We start from the raw sequence: 20,572 nt of genomic DNA, 5'->3' as shown, positions 1-20,572 counted from the left end.
TTACACATTTTTCGCATTAAACTATAGCGTACTCAATATTATATCTTCAGTTAACTTTGCTAAGATGTCTTACATATTGCTCACATACTTATGGTATATGTACCGTATTTTACGTATTTACGGTATAAAGCCAATTGAAAGTTTGAAAATCGTATATTAGGTATATGGGAGAAAGTGGTAGTATTGACCTGATTTTATCAATTTTCGACATTACTACATATTATTAACAAAAACAATTAAGGAAGGACTTAGTACGGGTGTAACAGAATATTTAATACTCTTTCCACCAGTATCAAGTCAAGATAAATACCTTCAGGCGTAGCAAAAATGTACATCCGTTTATGGGATGAGTGAGCTCTTTCCTTACATTTTATGCGTTCAACGACCCAATTGTTTACATTTAGCCAAGTCAACAACCTTTTACTTATATTTGAGGTAAATTATCCCTTCGTATATATAAAGAGGTCAATGACCTTTTTTTTATATTTTATGAGGCCAATGACCTTTTTGTTTACATTTAGAAAAAGCAACAATCTTTATTTACATTGGCGGTCAATGACCCTTCTGTCATTTTATGACATCAATGACCTTTTTGTTTACATCAATAATAACCCTTTGTTTACATATATTTAACCAAGTCCACAACCTTTCTTTACACATAGCCAATTCAACCACCCATCTTTACTTTTGGTTTCTAATACCCTTTTGTTTACATTTAATGGGGTCAATGAAAATGTTTAACATTTGTACGGAAGCTATAATACCCTTCACATATACAAAATACTCCTTGTACGAAGTTGATTTTGATCAGTTAAACTGTTTGGCAGCTATATGACGCGGTATACCGATCAGAAAAATTTATATACATATCTCTGACACAATTTTTTATTAATTTATGGGCGGATTTAAATATCAGTGATAAAGCTTGAATTTTTCGGGAAATACATACATATATACGTTGAATTTATAAGAGAGCGTGGCCAGGCCCACTTTTTATGTACTTCAGAGATGCCTCTCATTAATGCCACTCGTTGCACCATATAACAGTTTTATATCTTAATTTGTGGTTTACTTATGGCTTCCGATTATTGGTGTATTGAGAGCGTGGCAGTGGCCCAGTTACAATAATATTTCATCAAGACACTCAAGGTACAGCTTGCACGGACAGACCAACTGAGGGAGAGACAGTCACCCAGATTTCAACTCATTTCCGCACACTTACTTATCATTTATATATAGAATACATAACCCTTTATCTACATATATCGATTAGTATTAGATGATACAAACAACCGTTAGCTGCACAAAACTATTATAATATTATAATGTATAGCAACATGGTGCTAGAGTATAAAAACATTGGAAATTCCAACCTCAAGTACTTTCCGATATTATTTTGACAGAATTAGATTTAAATGAATGTTTCCCAAACTTAATATAGCATTAAAGTCTCCTTCGTGGTGATCGACTACGCTACAGAGAAGAAGATTGACAGGAATAGTTGTCACAATAGGTCTAAAAGTTGTTTTCTTCAATTGAGTTAGTAATTGTATAATGTACACTATAATATCTGAAGTCGGTAACCGCACCTGGCTACACATTAAGAATGCAAAAATAAAATCCTAAAAAATAAATTAGTAATCATTATTATCCGAAAAGTTTTTAATTACTTCCTTTCATCAAAATTAGTTTAAAGCGGTTTTGCAATCACATGAGTAAATATATGTTCCATCCATTGTTTAATAATTTGAAATTAATTTCACTTTCCACGCTCGCTCGTTTTTCAATTATTTGTTTACAAAATGTTTACTTACGCGTTGGAATTAAGAAATTAAGCACAGATGTTCGTTAAAATAAGAAAACAACGTGCAGCGGCTGAGACGAAGTGAAGCAAAGTTGAGAAAATAAATTCCAACTGCAAAAATGCAAATTTTGCTAGCTCAACGTAGCCATTTAATGCACCCACACAAGCATACGAGTCCAACCGAAGTATAAGAGTATGACTCTGAGTGTAAGAACCAAAGAAAAATTAATAATACGCATTTTAATTATGTACAGTATCCTCTACAAGCATATTTCCTTACATTCAATATACTTTATTTTTAGTTTATTTTTATTATTTTTTCCACACTTAACAAGTCTGACAACCCACAGTGCACATGTGTGTACTCTGAATAAGTGTATTGCAGAAAAGCAGTCATTGACGAGCAATTTCCCTCGAAGTGGAGTAGAATGAGCGATGGGTAACCCGTACGCCGCAATAAGCGCCACTCAGCAGGAATAACCGCTGCCGGCCGCTGGATGCCGGTTACATCCAAAATGAATGGCGGAGTATGTGCAACACTTGCGCATAACGCAAATTACGCTTGACTGACACTCAATTCAATTTCAATTAATCGAATCGAGTCGTTTTTATCACATTCAACCGCGCGCCCGCCAGCGCTCTGCCCTACTTGTTGATCGAAATAGTCGGTGCTTGACTTGCATAAGGGGCATATGAGGCCAAATAAAAAGTTAAAAATATGCTGTGGAATTTCAAATAGAGAGATGTTAATGTTTTATGTTAAGATGTTAATGATTAGGGTGCATAGGGACAATACAAAACATTTCAAGAAAAGTATTATATTCAGGTTTTTGAAAGGTTCTTGTGTTTGTTTTGGCCGTTTCGAAGCAAGCAGCCACAAATTGCGACGGAAACATTTTCAATACTCATAAACATATAAAATTTGAAGATCGTAAAATTTCATATGTTTCAATCATAATACTCTCTTACTTCACCATCAAGTCTCTGTTTCATGACACGCAGAGGGAACCGCGACCTAGTCTATTTATTCAAATATCTGACACACGTTTTTATTATACCCCAGACTTTCTCGACGATCTTAGCGATCCTTTAGAGTTCACTCTCACTTGTATGGAATTATGCAAAGTAATTAAGCACAACACTCATGAAGAAAATTGATCTCTTTAACACAGTTTCTGAAGCTTTCGATCACAAGTACTATCTATTACTGCTCCACACTTGAACTAAACTTGTTTCCCTGCTTTAAAATATTACGAAACTGGTGTTTATATGGTAATAACTCGCTCTACGTTACCGGAATTGACTCGGATTTTATCCAGCCAAGGACTGTTATTAAAAAAGAGATAGTCAGCATCTAAAAAGTCTACAGAAAAGAGATAGGTCTTCGATTCATAACATTCTTGAGGGCGTTTCCAAGTTGGCCAACTTTAACGTGGTTTTACGACAAGATGCCTAAAGTACTCTTACCTTACTCGGGTGATAAGTGCGACATGTCAAGCATCTTCATTCTATCGATTCTTCTACTGTCATACCAGACCAGATGCTTTTCGGGTTCAAGCTGAATAACATCCAACAGATTAGTCACTCTTTCTTGCTCTGTCTCGAAAATTCACGGCGTATATCTAAGTTCGAAAAAAAAATGTAATATTTTATAGTCAAACTAGCACATCACTCCATTCCACTTTGGGTAAGAGGACCTCATATAGACGTGAACACCGAACTTATAGTATTATTTAAATTCAATTACGCACGCGACCACTTCGTAAGGAACCAACTGCACGACTGAGCCGCTTTACACTGTTTTTGTTGACATTGGCTCCCCTCCTGTGGTTCTTAATCTTTAATCGCATATTATGTTGCAGCCTAGCCGGACGGATCGGCGTTTACCACATTTTTTCTAATATTAACATTTTTAAATTCGTGATGCCTTTTCAATGGACCGTCAACAAACTGATTGGAACTTATCAGTGTGGCTTAATGTCCGGAAAATCAACAACTAACCGGATATTCACCATACGCCAAATCTTGAAAATACCTGTGAGAAGAGGATCGAAACACACCACCTCTTCCTCGATTTTAAAGCTGCTTTTGACAATACGAAGAGAGGATGCCTTCATGCTACGATGTCTGAATTTGGTATCCCCGCAAAATTAATACGGTTGTGTAAACTGAAGTTGAGAAATACCAAAAGATCTGTCAGAACCGAGAAGATACCAAACAAGGTTTCAGACTAGGCGACTCCCTACCGTGTGACTTCTTCAATCTACTCTTGCAGAAAATAATTCGATTCGCCGATGATATTAATATCATTAACCTCAACATTCGCGCCGTTAGACCTGCTTTCTCCAGAATGGAAAAGGATTTTCTAAAGGTACTACGAGTATTTAAATGACTGCAGAAAGGGTTTATACAAACGGTAACTCCCATGAATTAATTAGCCATACATGGCTGCTCAAAAATTTTACTTTTCTTTTAGATGAGGGTATTTTTAAATACCACTTCTTAGAGTACCCAAAAGTATACCGAACGCTACAACAAACTTCACTGAGTGCGATCGCTTTCCACATTTACTTAGCTCACACACTTTTCATATATACGAGTATACTTGTATATGGTATATACCGAAAGCATAATCAACCAGCAAAGCAGTCATTAAATACCATACATACAAACCACCAGCCCTACTTCGCAACCAAGCAAGTCTTCACTGTATGAGTAATTACTATTATGGCGTTCATGCAATTCTTATTAGCCGATATGCTGGACTCCTGAACTGGCTTTCAATCGACAATAAACAGCAGGACGCGCCGGCCATATACACAGCACACACACAATCAAACGATTCATGACATATGACAAGAAAAAGGTGGAGAAAACAGTGGAATATATACTCACAGGACTCATTCGCGAGACAATTTATGTATTCAATTCAACGCAAATGTGCGAATGCAAGCAACAAGTATAAAGCTAAGGACATCGCAAATGTCGCGCAAAAGGAACTGTGTGAATATGTATGTATGTATATAAATTTGTGCCGCTATAAGTGCGTGGCATGAAGAATTTATTGTAATATGAGTTGAGTTGGTGGTGCACACGACAAGCCACACAGATACTTGTCTAGTGAATAATACGCGTATGCGGTAGCAATTGGTGTCCATGAAAGAATCTACGGGGCAACTACATATAGTCAGCGGGCAGGTGCGCGGGGCGGTGGCATGTTGTTTGTTGGCTAACAACGGCGCTATCAATTGTCCACGGGGAGCATATACTACATATTTATGAATATATCTATATATATAAGTACTTATGTATACACATACACACACTTAGGGGTATGCGTTTGGCTGAACCCTTTTGTTATTGCGAATTCAGTCTTACCACAGGTCTGCTGGCGAGCGCGCGCACAATCTGCTGCCGGTGTTACGTATAGGACAAGGTGGACACGTCAAGCGCGAGTCACGAGTACACGAAGTGTCGTTTGCGATCGAAGTGCGTGGATTCATCAATTTGATGAAGATTAATTGGAAATATACATATATACGGGATAAAATATCGCATTAAGTAAAAAATAAATCAAATCTAATTAGACGCATCTGTTTGTGTGTGTAATCGCTAGCGTCTGCGGTTTATTTTGTATACATTTACTAACGTCAAAAATGTGTAAATAGTAAAATAAATTACAAATCAGCACATAGAATTGAGATAAAGTTCGTGCATGGGGCACTTGCGGTTAATGTGTGTGTAGTTTGTATAAACAGTCGTGGAAGATGAGTGTTGGCAAAGTGGCTTAAACATAACATTCTTTACAAATTAATAAAAATTTATTTATATTTTTAGTATATCAATTTACAACAAGTAAGGAAGGGCTAAGTTCGGGTGTCACCGAACATTTTATACTCTCGCATGATAAAGTGATAATCGAGATTTCATTATCCGTCATTTACATATTTTTCAAATACCGTATTTGTGTTAAGTTTTATTCCGCTATCATCATTGGTTCCTAATGTACGAGTATATATTATACAGAGACGGCATCAGATGGAATTCAAAATAGCGTTATATTGGAAGAAGGCGTGGTTGTGAACCGATTTCACCCATATTTCGTACATGTCATCAGGGTGTTAAGAAAATATTATGCACCGAATTTCATTGAAATCGGTCCAGGAGTTCCTGAGATATGGTTTTTGGTCCATAAGTGGACGACGCCACGCCCATTTTCAATTTTTTAAAAAAGCCGTAAAATTTAGTGTTTCTGACGTTTTTTGTTAGTCGGATAACGCACTTTTCGTGATTTTCAACATAACCTTTGTATGGGAGGTGAGCGAGGTTATTACCCGATTTCTTCCATTTTTGAACAGTATATGGAAATGCCTGAAGGAAACGACTCTATAGAGTTTGGTTGACATAGCTATAGTAGTTTCCGAGATTTGTACAAAAAACTTAGCAGGGGGCGGGGCCACGCCCACTTTTCCGAAAAAATTACGTCCAACTATGCCCCTCCTTAATGCGATCCTTTGTGCCAAATTTCACTTTATTATCTTTATTTATGGCTTAGTTATGACACTTTATAAGTTTTCGGTTTTCGCCATTTTGTGGGCGTGGCAGTGGGCCGATTTTGCCATTCTTCGAACTTAACCTTCTTATGGAGCCAAGAAATACGTGTACCAAGTTTCATTATGATATCTCAATTTTACTCAAGTTACAGCTTGCACGGACGGACGGACAGACAGACATCCGGATTTCAACTCTACTCATCACCCTGATCACTTTGGTATATATAACCCTATATCTGACTCTTTTAGTTTTAGGACTTACAAACAACCGTTATGTGAACAAAACTATAATACTCTCCTTAGCAACTTTGTTGCGAGAGTATAAAAATCTATACATACACATATGTACGTACATACACATGTACACGATAATAATAGAGGGTAATCCATTTGGAAGCTCCCTACTTAAAAATAAAAAACACAGAAACTTCAAATTAAATCTCTTTCAAATGTTGGCCGCGACTACGCCTCAGATGGTCTATCCGTTGTACCAATTTTCCAAGACTCGTTCGATCATTTCGAATCCATAGTCTGAATCGAACCAGTATTGTCCTCATAGACTTTAGACTTTACATATCCACACAGAAAAAAGTCTAACGGTATGATAGCACACGATCTTGGTAGCCAATCAACCGGCCCAAAATGTGAAATTATCTGCTCACCGAAAGTTCTCTCAATAAATCCATTAATTGATGCGATGTGTGAGAAGTGGCGCCACCACACCAAACCGTTGTTTTTTCTAGATGAAATGGAAAGTTATACAGGCTAAGTGCATACAGACTGACTACGCACTTGGTCCTTCCATAGAATGCGTGAGTGTGGTATATGGTGGATTTAGCAGGTCTAAAGCCACACTGATAAGATCCCATCAGCTTATTTAAAAAGGGCTTAAGTCGTTCGCACAATACTTTCGAAAGAACCTTAAACGCGATATTAAGAAGACTGATTCCGTGATAGTTATCGCAGACTGCGGCATCTCCGTTCTTGTCCCCTTGGGGGTTGTTGTTCTAGAGCCGTTTTCACCTCGTCTTGGTCGAGCGGCGAGACGACATTTTTGTAGCGGTAAATTGTTGTTGCGAGTTCTTCTTCGTCCGTCTCAGCACTGCTTCCGCCATTTAGCAGGTTCGAGAAGTGTTCCCCCTACATTTCGAGTGTACTCTGCGTGTCTGTTATCAGGTTTGCAAATATTAGTTCAAAATTTTCTATTACGTACAGATTATTTAGTAAATAGTGGTGGTATCACCACTACACTTATTGACTATTTACAATAAAAAAAATTCTACGTGTTTGGTTTAGCAACCCACATATTATATATCAAGAAACAGCAACATGACAGTAACAAAACGACTGTAAACTAGTGGTATTATTTAATAAAAAGAACTTTGTGAGTTAAAGAAGCCAAAGCATTTTCTCGAAGCAGGTATTGTAGTTTCTTGAACAAGAAAAGCCATAGAAAACCAAATCTTGGTAAGACTTCTTAATTCCACTTCTTAAGGGGTCGTTGACATTCATTCCTTCTTTCTGATCTCTACTGAATATAGTGTTCGCAAAAAATTGGGCGACAATGACGCCAAACCAAAAATACCCAAAACATTGACCAAAACACGGTGAACCTTACTCCTATTAAGATATATATATTGAGTGTCTCCGTAACCACTTTTATAGTTTTTGGTTGACACCATTATTGACAATTTTGAAAATTGCATGCACCCTCTCCAGTTTGTATTCTATATAAGCAATTTACACATTTGCAATAATTATAAAAGCAATTTTGTTTGTTTTTCAAAACTTCAGCCAAGTTAAATAATAACAGATAAGAAAAAACAACAAAAACACCACGTGGTATATTTTCACAAGGTACTTCAACTAATAGCCATTCACACTTACACGAAATTCAAGTGAGTTGGTTACAAAGCCCTTAAATCTGAAGCGCGAAGTTTGGTTGAGCGCTGTTACATACATATGTATGTGTATGTAAATTTACATATGTACATATGTGTATGCTGTAACGGCAGCAAAAAGCGGCAAAAAGCAGCCAAACTAGTAATTTTTATTAACACTATCGTCAATATGAGCATTACAATGAGAATCCCGTTGGAACATGAAATAATAGCGCTTCTACTTGACACGCTCTCCGAACCATACCCAACTTTGCCCATCATGTTCCCATTAGCGTCATTAGAATCATCAGCGCTGTCGCCTTTATTAGCACCACTTAAACAGGTATTAACCGCTTTTATGCGGTAATGACTTACTGAAAAATCTCGACTGATCAGCAAAACTAACGAAAAAAAAAACAATAATTAAATGAGCCTAAATACAAATATACTCGTGCATGTAATTAAATACAATTTTTTCACATTTGCTCTCTAAAATTTTGTTTTTGCTTTACAAATTTTAATTACAAAATACATGCAATACAAACTGGCAATTTAAGAATTAATTATGAAACCGTGTCACCGGTTATTTTCATTATTATAATTAATTTTATTTTAATATATTTGCACTTCGATAGTTGGTTTTATAAATCTGGCAATGCTTTAGAGTTTGGCGTTAGCATTGTGAAGCCAAATGAAATGGTCTCAACTGCATTTAGTCCTTCTAACTCAGATTAGTTCACCGTTGAGCCACCGCAAGCAGAGAAACCGCATGCATATTATTTGTCGTAGTAAAGAAGCGTGAAGCGTAAGGAATTTTCATTGATTTTTTATTACATACCGTCAATGAAAATTCTATAAAGCCTTACTTAAAAAGCCGAATATCTCGAGAAGTATTAATGATAGCGATTTTGACTTTGGACCTTTTTTGTAGCAAATAAAATTTAATACAAGTTTGTGATGTACATTTTTTCTATAGCTCTTGTCATTTACGAGATATATACATACAAAAAATGCGAATTTCGTGAAATTTCAGTTTTAGAGCCCCGTACTACCTCGCCAATGTGAGTTTCAACTTTGTCGCAATGGGCACTTTTGTAGAGTTTTCAATTGTGAGGAATATGTGTCTAAAGTCAAAGCGATGTCATAAAATGCCTCTGAGCTATAGAAATTTAAAGATAAAAAATCACGATCTTCGTGTATTTTCTATGGAAAATTTTTACATGCCTTGGCCCAGTCCTTAATGTTAATATTGAGGGCTCAAATTTTCGGGGAATTTTTAGGGTATTTCCAAGGAAATTACATGATGGGATTGAAAAAAATGAATAGTTCAAAAAACAAAAAAAAAAACACACTAATATACGTATACTATATATTACCTTACTGACATATTCGGCATAAGGTTTGTTGTTCTTCATCTTTACTAGCGTAGATACCGCTTATGCGGTTATAGCCGAGTTAACAAAAGCGCGTCAGTCGTTTCTTCTTTTCGCGATGTGGCGCCAATTGGTGATTCCAAGCGAAAGCAGGTCCTTCTCCAACTGGTCCTTTCAACGGAGTGGAGGTCTTCCTCTTCCTCTGCTTCCCCCGGCGGGTATAGCGTCGAATACTATCAGAACTGGAGCATTTTCGACATGACCTAGCCAGCGCACGCGCTCTCTCTCGAATGCGATATTCGCCGTGGCCAATGCGCAAAGGACCATAAATCTTCCACAGAACCTTTCTCTCGAAAACTCGTAACGTCGACTCATCATATGTTTTCATCGTCCATACTTCTGCGCCATATAGGCGGACGGGAATAATGAGTGACTTATATTGTTTGGTTTTCGTTCGTGGAGAGAGAACTTTACTTCTTAATTGTCTACTCAGTCCAAAGTATCACTTGTTGGCAAGAGTTATTCTGCGTTAGATTGCGAGGCAGAGATTGTTGTTGCTGTTAATACTGATTCCAAGATAGACGAAATTATCTACGACTTCGAAGTTATGACTTTCAACAGTAACGTAGGAGCCAAGTCGCGAGTGCGACGACTGTTTGTTTGATATTTCGTCTTCCCTCCTTCACTACCAGACCCATTTGCTTCGCTTCTTTATCCAGTTTGGAGAAAGCAGAACTAACGGCGCGCATCGGTTTACATTAAACTTATTAGAAGGTGGTGTCTTGCCCACTTTTTCAAAACTTTACGCTCACAGGTGCCTCTTGCTACTGCCCTATAACAAATTAGTGTTTTATATCTTAATTTAGTGCTTAATTATGAGTTGGCGTTTTGTGGGCGTGGCAGTGGTCCAATTACGCCCATCTACGAAATCGTACTTTTTTTAGTAAGGAACGCGCATACCAAGTTTCATCGATATAACTCAATTCATACTCAAGTTACAGCTTGCACGGACGGTCGGACGACGGACAAACAGACAACTCGTCGTTTCAACTCGTCTCGTCATTCTGATCATTTACAAGTGGATAATCATATATCTCTCTCGATTACCATTAGGTTAACAAAACCATTATACTCTGTAGCAACATTATGCAAGAGTATAAAAAAATATTCTTAATCTAGAATAATGTCGCAATGTCTGGAACTGCGGAAAAGTTGAAAAGTTTTCACGATATGGTGACTGCCCGAAAAAAAAACAATTTTAACTCATCTTTTTTTTGATTGTTTCGAATTTTTTAAAAATAGTAAAAGTTTAAATTTGGCAATATAGATAATTTCAGACCTAGACAAATTCATTAAGAAGACTCTTTAAAAATTTCAGATAAATCGGTAAAGTATAACCTAAGTAATCGTGGGTTACGTTTTGATAGTTTGGTGAAAAACGCGTTTAAAGTTTCGGTGCCGGCTGAACCAATTTAGATGTCAGATATCTCCGAAAACTGTTTAAATTTTGAAAAATTAGTCTTGAATAGTTAAACTTAAAAAATTAAAAAAACAAATTATATCCCGACTAGTATACCCCTTACTATATGACAAACAAAAATGACGACCTGCTCAAAGGGTTCCAAGCTTACAGTACAAAAACAAATTATTCCAAGTATTTTATATATAAATGTATACATATCTTAATCTAAGCACACACTTCAACATTCCGAATATAATTTAAACCGCAAATTATAAATATACATTTATTGTACAGGAATATCTCTTAGTCACCAGCCGCAGACTAAAATATTTTGTTTTCACCACCTTTGACTGCCGGAAATTGTGGAAATCCCACAAAACAAAAATAAATATAAATATATATATATATATATATATATATGTATATCTGATTTATATATTTATATATAAGTATGTTTGTGTACGAGTGATGAAATATTAAATAATATACGATATTATAATTTCAGATTTCCGAAATTTTTGTAAAATTTTTCAGAAATGCTTAAGCACACTATGAAGAGATTGGCGCTTTCAAACCTACACAAGTACATATCAGGTATATACATATATGAATGTGCATGTGTATGCAAACAATTCTAGTCACTTTGAAATCTCTAAGAATATATTTTCAATAACATTAACAATGTGCCCTGCAGACATATTCAATTGGCATATGATTTGTATGTATGTGTGACGTTAAGAAGCATATTGTATAAACACATCCAGGGGAGCATACAAGTGTGTGTGATGAGTGCATTCGCACTTGATTATGATCTTGCTATATATTTTGTGTATTCGAGCAGAAATTTATATTATTTATTTTATAAATTTCTGTTCAACATTTTGGGCTGCATGTTCTCGAAAATGGCAATTCAAATTCAAGTATTATTTATAAAATACTAGCTGACCCCGCAGCCGTTGTCCTGCGTGAAATTATGTGTTTTGAAATGAAAAAAGTTGAAAATATATTGTTACGAAAATGATTTATTTTTGATTTTCTACATTTTTTTAATGTAGCGCAACTTAATAAACATAATTTTTTGATTTCTGTTCTGGTGCGTAAATATACAGAGAAGATAGGTTTCCAACTCGTCAACACGCCACATATACATATCTGGCCGTGTTAAAAACATTGCATTTCCCGATTTCCTTGTGTCCTGTTGATTGTCAACGCAAAAGCAAATGGAAATTGAATATGTTTGAACTGAAATGGCTGTCCTTTGTATTCGATAACTGCGTTAAAATCAGTCGGGTTCCATTACACAGTTTCGGCGCATGAAGATTGTGAAACATAATAATGACAGATCCAACTTTGAGACGCAAATGATGCTGGAGCATACCAAGCCTCTCCAAAGAATTTCGAAATTCCACTGGATAATTTACGGTTTCGTCTTCCTTGTCAAGACGATCGATCGATTTATATGAACGCAAACCTCCCCGAATTTGACTTTGAATCTTCCAGTTTAAGTCATTAACATCGATATTTTTGGCAACAAAAATTGCGCGACCACTCAAGCAATTGCAGTTACGATAATTTGGCCAATGTTCGGATAAACATTCGTCATGAGTTCATCTTCCGTTGAAGTGAATTGACAAAAGGGAGGTGAAATTGATATCAAACCACTGGAAGTATCAACCGAAATTTGCCCATTTCCAATTCTTAGCGAATACAATGTAAAATGTCATCGGCAATGTCATTTTTTCGTATCCCATAATTAACGCGAATTTAAAGGCGGATATGTCGAAATGATCTTCGCAAAAAGTATGCGAACTTCAGTGGCATGCGAAGTACTATCGCATTGTCCTTCCTCTGTTTCCAGTGATTATCATGTTCCAGCAAATGCTACTGCTGGCATGCTTCTCAAAATGTTGCACACACTGTACCATTCACAATACGCGATGACTTAAATGAAGTTGAACCGCGAGACGCACAACAGTCGGAAAACTTTCATGAATTGCAAAAGTAAATATCCTACAAAGCGCTTTATTGCAGTTCACATATCGACCCATTTGATACTGCTGATCTCATATCGTTCAAGGCCAATAACCGCTATGTTGCTTTCTTTGGTGACGTACTTGCAAACGTATTTGATCGATTACACCAATCTGCAATATTCAACATTGACATGAGTTTTGAATGTGAATAAAACAAAAGGGGGGAATATGGTACGACCCATGTGTTGTCAACTTCGATGTGTTGTTAACGTCGATATTCACGCCTCTAAATGCTAAATGTTCTGCCATTGTCGTCTGGTGAGTGACGCCGATACAGTTAATATTCATCATTTCCCATTCCCGTTTCCGAAAGAAAAGCATATGAGTAGTGTTTCGTGCATTTATTGTCAAACATACAAACCAAAGTGGGATTGTAAGGTTCGCAAGGTCCATGAATCATATTGGTTTTCACCACTTCGTATAATTCTGGATCTATCTCTGAATCAGGAATTTCCGCTGAAATGATTTCATCAATTTGATCTGGTGTAGTCACCATCCGCATCCAAAGAAGAATGTGTGCGTGCGGCAAACCTCTTTTTTGCTACTCAACAGAACACATTCAGCATCTAACAGCATCATATATACCATAGGTTGCTTCAAGATAAAGACCATCAAACATCGCAGCTATTGTTTAAAAAGTCGTGCTGTGATATCGTTACGATCGCTAGCTGATTGACCGCGATCCATAATTCCGCACGTATGTCATCGCATTTTGGGAGTACTTCTTGCCTTGTCCTGCCTTGGGCTGCCATACGTTGATGGCAAAAAGAACGCCGACCAATATTGGCGCCACCTCTTCGTGGCTTCGTAACAAATTTCAATCTGTAATTGATCACATCGTCTCAAACATACATAAAGTTTTCACTGAATAATTTTCAATAATTTTTTCCTTTGGATAGCCGGAATAAAAAAAGTAAGCGACCGCAATTGAACGATTCAAATAATTTACAAATCAAAATATTGAAAAACAAAACAAACAAAAATTGAAAAAAATGTGTATGGAAAATGTTACTTTTTGGAATTGTCCAATTTTCCGACTTCTCCTCATGAAAAGTATAAGGTATTTTGTTTCTAAACCTTTCCCGATCCACAACAAACAACCTTTACAAATTTCATTAAGATTGGTTCAACCGTTCTCTTAGTGTTACTAACAAACCAACATTCATATTTATTGTAACGTTTGTATGGGGAAAAGAAAAGGGCTGTTTTTAGGGGTTTTCCGGAAACGATTCGAATTTTTCTCGCCGTAAAAACCATCTTTGAACTTCAACAAACATTTAAGAAAAAGAATTGGCCAAATTGGTCCAGGCGTTATTGAGTTATGCGCGTACATACATTTTTGGTATTCATTTTTATTTACATATATGTATATGTAGATTACAGCATTTCGATAAAAAAATATTTTCAACCATACATGTAAATTTATTCATATATTAACTTGTCTCGCAGTTTTTGACATTTCATTCAGAAATTTTGCATGTACATATGTTCTTTTGTTCTCGAGCAGCTGCTTATTTGTTAGTAACGTCGATATCGTACCATTATAGCTTATGGCTATCATATAAACTGACCTTTTAGTGTTCAGGTCTTGTATGGAAAACTTTTGTTAAGATATCTTCACGAAATATAACACAGATTATTTTCCAGGATAGCCTCACATTCTCTGAACATGTTGTTCGAATCGAACTACTATAACATATAGTTGCCATACAAACTGCCCGATCAAAATCGGCATAAAGATCTTATTATATCCCTTTATAGCATAAGAAATTCATCTGTGTAGAGTATTAAAACTTCGGCGCATTCTTTGTTTTCTTGCTTATTACTGAAATTATTGCAGAAAAATAAAACCAAATTTACTAATATTTTTTTTCAAAAATACAATAATATACCAAACGCTATAACAATATATTTAAAACATAATATTGGGTAGTCGAAAAAGACTTTTCGTATTTCTAATCAAACTTCAACATATTTCTTTTATATTTATAATGAACTTTAATGAACCAAATACGTAGCATTTTAGTCGATCACTTTTTGCCATTTTTCCCCAGGGTTCTCTTGAAGCCAACTTTACTCCATTAAGGGATCTACATTGACCGAAACGAATGGTAGTCCGATGGTGTAAGATCCGGGCTATATGGTGGGTGCAGCAAAACTTACAAGCCAAGCTCTCCCAGTTTTTGCCGAGTCATCAAAAATGTGTGTCGTCTAGAGTTGTCCTGATAGAAGACGAATCCTTTTCTGTTGATCAGTTCTGGCCTTTTTTTTCGATTGCTTGCTTCAATCTAATCAGTTGTTGACAGTAAAAGGTATAATCAATCGTTCGACCAGGCTGGAACAGCTCATAGTGGATGATTTCTTTCCAATCCCAACAAAAACTCAACATATCCTTTCGAGGCGTCAATCCTGGCTTTGCGACCATTTGTTGAGCTTCATCACGCTTGGATCATGACCTTTTTCGCACATTATTGTCGTATTTGATCCACTTTTCGTCTCCTGTTACCTTTCGCTTCAGAAATGGTTCGATTTCATTTCGTTTCAGGAAAGAATCGCAGATGTTAATTCGGTCCATTAAATTTTTCACAGACAACTCATGTGGCACCCAAACATCGAGCTTCTTTTTGTAGTCAGCCTTTTTTAATTGGTTGAAAAGTGTTTGATGAGATGAATGTAAAGTTCCTTAGTGATGTCAGGGCTGCTGATGTGCTCAATATTTTCCATAATTTCATCGAATTTTTCAACGATAGGTCGACCAGAGCAAGGTGCATCTTTCACATCGAAATTTCCAGTACGGAAGCGAAGGAACCATTGTTGTGCTACACACACTCTTACAGCATCGTCTCTGTAAACTTCAAAAATTTCATTGGTGACTTGCGTGGCATTCTTCCCTTTTTTATACAAAAATTTCAAAATATAGCGAATTTCTTCATTACTTTTACTCATTTTTGAACAGCTGTAACTTTTTTTTCAACTTTCCCGAATTTAATTTTTTTTTTGGTTAAATAAAGCTTAGCTCACCTTTCCAACACTATATGGTATGACACAATGTGATTGGTAACATAGACTGCAACGACATCTATTGACAAAATACTAAAAGACTTTTTCGACTACCCAATATATGATTATCAAAATAAATACTATTTTTCATTTTGGAAATAATTTCATTAGAATTTTTCAGCTAACTTTGGAAAAAAGAAACTTTGTGTTATTTTAGGAAAAACCTACCAATGTGTACTAAAATAAATAATTAACACTATAGAAGGGCAAAACACTTTAGAAATACATACTTTCATCGCGAATTTTATTAGTGGACAATATTGCGCTTTTAAGTACCATTTTTAATTAGCAGGCAGAAACACAGCGTAAGCTACAAAGTTATCCGGTTTTCTCGACACCCGGCGCCACCAGCATTCCACTTACATACCTACATGTTTACGGGTATAATACTCGTATATGTGTGTATAAGCACATTCTTGTGTACCCCTACGTGGAAAACTAAACATGAAACAATACAAACCTACTCATTCTAGCAATTTTTTTGAGTTAATAAAGACTTTTATTGAGATATTTTTTTGCGGCAAACTTAAAGCATACTATCCTATATACATATATGCATGTATATATGTAAGTGTATTAGAATGCCACGCTAAGCATTAACAATCAATTTGCGAATGGGTGGTAAGTGGTACCTAAATGAAAGCGCATGCATGTACATGTATTGGCTACGTTTGGTCACCATATCCACCAATGATAATTAGATGATAATGGAGATGACATTGCTTTTGTCTTTTACCAATGACTTTATTAGTTAGTGGCTGTCTTTAGATGCGGTCACTGGTTGGTTTTGCTACCTTTAATAATGGGGTTTCCAATAAGCGTGATATGAATTCTGAAAAAAAAACACACTAATTTTAAGTAAATTCAAATGTTTTTTTATTTAATGGAAAGTACAATCTATATAAATATGTTCTGTATATAACATCATTCAAGTTTCCTCCGACTTCTTTTGCAGGAGCGATTTCGATGAACCCAATTTTCGCGTACTTTTTTCACTAAATCAAGTCGTATGTCGTGGACGCGTTCAATATTGACTTTTAATGCTTGTGTAGAGTTGTTCTTGTTGTTGCAGCAGAATTATGCCGAGTTGACAGTCCAATCCAATCCGAGTCCGTTCTGGTTACGTAGACTGACTGTCGTTGGAACGGGCTTGTATAGAGTATGGTTTATTGCTAAAGACCATTGACTTCATTGGTTTAAGTTTGAATACCATTGTCTTCAAATAACCACACAAGAAGTATTCTAATGGTATTAAATCACAACTTCTTGGAGGACATTCAATGCCACAATAGCTGAAAATAATCGAATCTCCAAACTTTTCTTGCAATAAATCGGTTGTTGCAAGCGCTGTGCCTTGTTGGAAACAGATATTGTCAGGGTTAACTTCTTTCAAAAGCGGTCATAAAAAGTTCATTATCAACAATCTATACCGCTCCCCATTAACAGTAACAGTGTCATCAGCTCCATTTCGAAAAAAGTATGATTCCCCCAGACTAAAAACCACACCAAACTGTCAATTTACGTAAATGTGATTGTAAACCCTATATTTTTCAATAGAGACGCTGCAAAAGTAAACAAATAGGCACAGCAAACGACGCCATCTTTTTCCCACTCTTTTCACATTTCTCTTCAGTTAAGTTAGCTATTTCATCGTGGAAAGATATACGATCCAACAATGAGTCGAAATTATTAAAATTTACTATCGAAATTCGGAGTCAGTGGCATCTACTTTAAGAGCGCTATGTCCAATTTGTGGTCGTCAAATCGTCCTGTAAAATCAACAGTTAAGCATCTAGTGAAAAAATTTGAATCTACAAGCACAGTACAAAATATTTCCGTGCCTGTGAGCTAAAGAAGTGTCCATAGTGTTGAGAATATTACTGCCGCTGGCGCATCAATTGAGGAACACCCAAATCAGTCTCTCACACGTCATTTTCAAGCGTTGGGCATCTCTTTGACGTCGTTGTGGCGAATTTTGCGAAAAGATCTTGGCGTACTTTCTTATAAGTTCAAATTGACGGTAAAGATCATGCCGCTTGACCGTTAGAATTGTCGTAGGTTCGTGAATTGGGCTGAGGATTTTCATCGAAAAATCATCTTTAGCGATGAGGCTTATTTCTGGCTGAATAGCTTCGTCAACAAGCAAAATATGCGTTATTGTTTAGGCAGCAAACCACACGTAATCCATGAGTCACTATTGCATCCCGCAAAAAGTACGGCTTGTTGCGGTTTATGGGCCAGCAGCGTTATTGGGCTTCATCCGTGATGATCAAGACCGGCACGTTACTGGGAATGAGAATCGCTACCGCTCAATGATAACCAAATATTTTTGGCCCGAATTGGATGATATGGACTTGGACAATACGTGAAGCCAACAGGATGGCGCCACAAGCCATACAATGAATATCACCAACGATTTATTGAAACCCAAGTTTGGTGTAAGTGTTATCTCACGTGTTATCCCGTGGTGGCCATGCAAAAAAAATCGAGTTCGATACATAATGGCATCGAATGTACTTTCACAGGAGTAAAGAACTTTTCTAGCGCTCTTATTAAAAACCCCGATATGTACATATGTAGAGGAATTTCTAAATATGAGTCTCACGTAGATAAGTGTGTGGTAGCTTTTTCATCAGCTTATGGCCACACCGGTCACGCGTGTGAATGTGAGTCTCTCAACTAATTAACACAATTTTGAAAATAAGTATTATTACATTTAGCACATTTGTCATTTAATATTAAATTTAACAGCCGCCACAGAAGCAGCAATAAACAAATCGTTTAACAATTGAAGTTATTCAAGTTTGAGAAGAACGCAATGATCAGTTCGTTCATCGAACAATTACACGCCAATTTTTTTTACAATGGAATAACTATAGAACCCTGGAATATTAGATACTCGTATAAAGTCAGCAAAAATATAAAAAAAGTTAACTTCGGTTGCACCGAAGCTATAATATCCTTCACAGTTGCAAAATATTCATTGCATGAACGATTGATCTGAACAATTTCTTTAGAGACTACACCATTGCCTCAATCAATAACCCTTACCAAATCACTTGAAGATATCTCGTCAAAGAAACAGATTTCCATACAAGCACTTTATTCCAATCGTTCAGTTTGTATGGCAGCTATATGCAATAGTGGTCCAATATCGGCGATTTCGAAAAAAAAGAGCATCTTCATGGTGAGAAAGAGAAATGTGCAAAATTTCTGCTCGATATCTCAGCTAATGAAGGACTAGTTCGCTTATATACAGACGAACGAACAGACGGACATGACTAAATGAACTCAGCTCGTCAAGCTGATCAATTTGTTTTGAAGGATCTCTGACCTTTACTTCGGTGTGTTTCAAACTTCATGGTAAACATAATATAATATTCCTTGTTCAGGGTGTAAAAACGGTGAATAAACACGAGACTTATAATGTTTTAAAAAGTGGTAATCTCATCCTGAAGTCAATAATTATATTTCCTAAATCTATTATATATTATATAGCAGCTGATCAAATAGCACCTGTATTGACAAAAAAACTAAATTTTCAATTTTAATACAAATTCATCCAGAGCCAATAAAAGTTTACCAACGCTGGAACTAACTTTCCATACACTTGGCATAAGTGCCGGCTGGGTTGGCCTTGAACGAATTTTAATTTGTTCGGTTTCGGCTAATTTTTGGGTACCATTCGCTATATTGTTTGATAGTTCCAACGCAATGCTTATAAACCCAGATCTTGTAAGCTCTAATGTTGCATTTGGTTAATGTAGAGCCCTCAGCTACGTTGTCAAGCATTTCTTTTGCAACCTCAATTCGACGCCCTTTTTGCAGGTTTCAGATCTTTTGGTACGAGTCCAGCATTGATACGCTTCATACCTAAAACTTTAGCCAAAGATGTTGAGATTCCATACTATCTCTTTAATGCGAACTTGACGATTTTCAAGCACTGGTTTCTTAAATCCTTTGATGTTACAGTCATCGCAGGTTGACGACTCGCATGAGACAAGTTATCGATGACTTCACGAACTTCAGTGAATGCTTTTTGCTCCTCAAGTACCAGTGTTCGTGATAAAGTAGACTTCCCAAAACAGTTCTACAAAAACTTTCAACGATTCCGTAGCCATGATTCCATTGGAAACACAACTATTCAAGCAATTTCATTGTTAATTTTTTTATCCATGGTAAAAATCGCTCGACAAACTTTTTGCGTGGTTAAAAAAAACTGCCAAACGTACACTATAAAAGAAATTTGAGAACTTTTTATTGATTCGGTTTGTGCGCAATGTTTGAGTGCACCAATCCGGTTCAAATTTGATCGGATGATAAGTGTATTTATAATTACTTCATATTTTCTGTTATTTAATACTACAAGTATTTAGTCTTTCAGAATGAGTCCAGTTATTTTTTTTT

Source organism: Bactrocera tryoni, chromosome 1 (assembly GCF_016617805.1).
Source record: "Bactrocera tryoni isolate S06 chromosome 1, CSIRO_BtryS06_freeze2, whole genome shotgun sequence".
Classification (NCBI taxonomy): Eukaryota; Metazoa; Arthropoda; class Insecta; order Diptera; family Tephritidae; genus Bactrocera; species Bactrocera tryoni.
The sequence above is the reverse complement of the archived record's forward strand: the minus strand, read 5'-3'. Positions refer to the sequence as shown.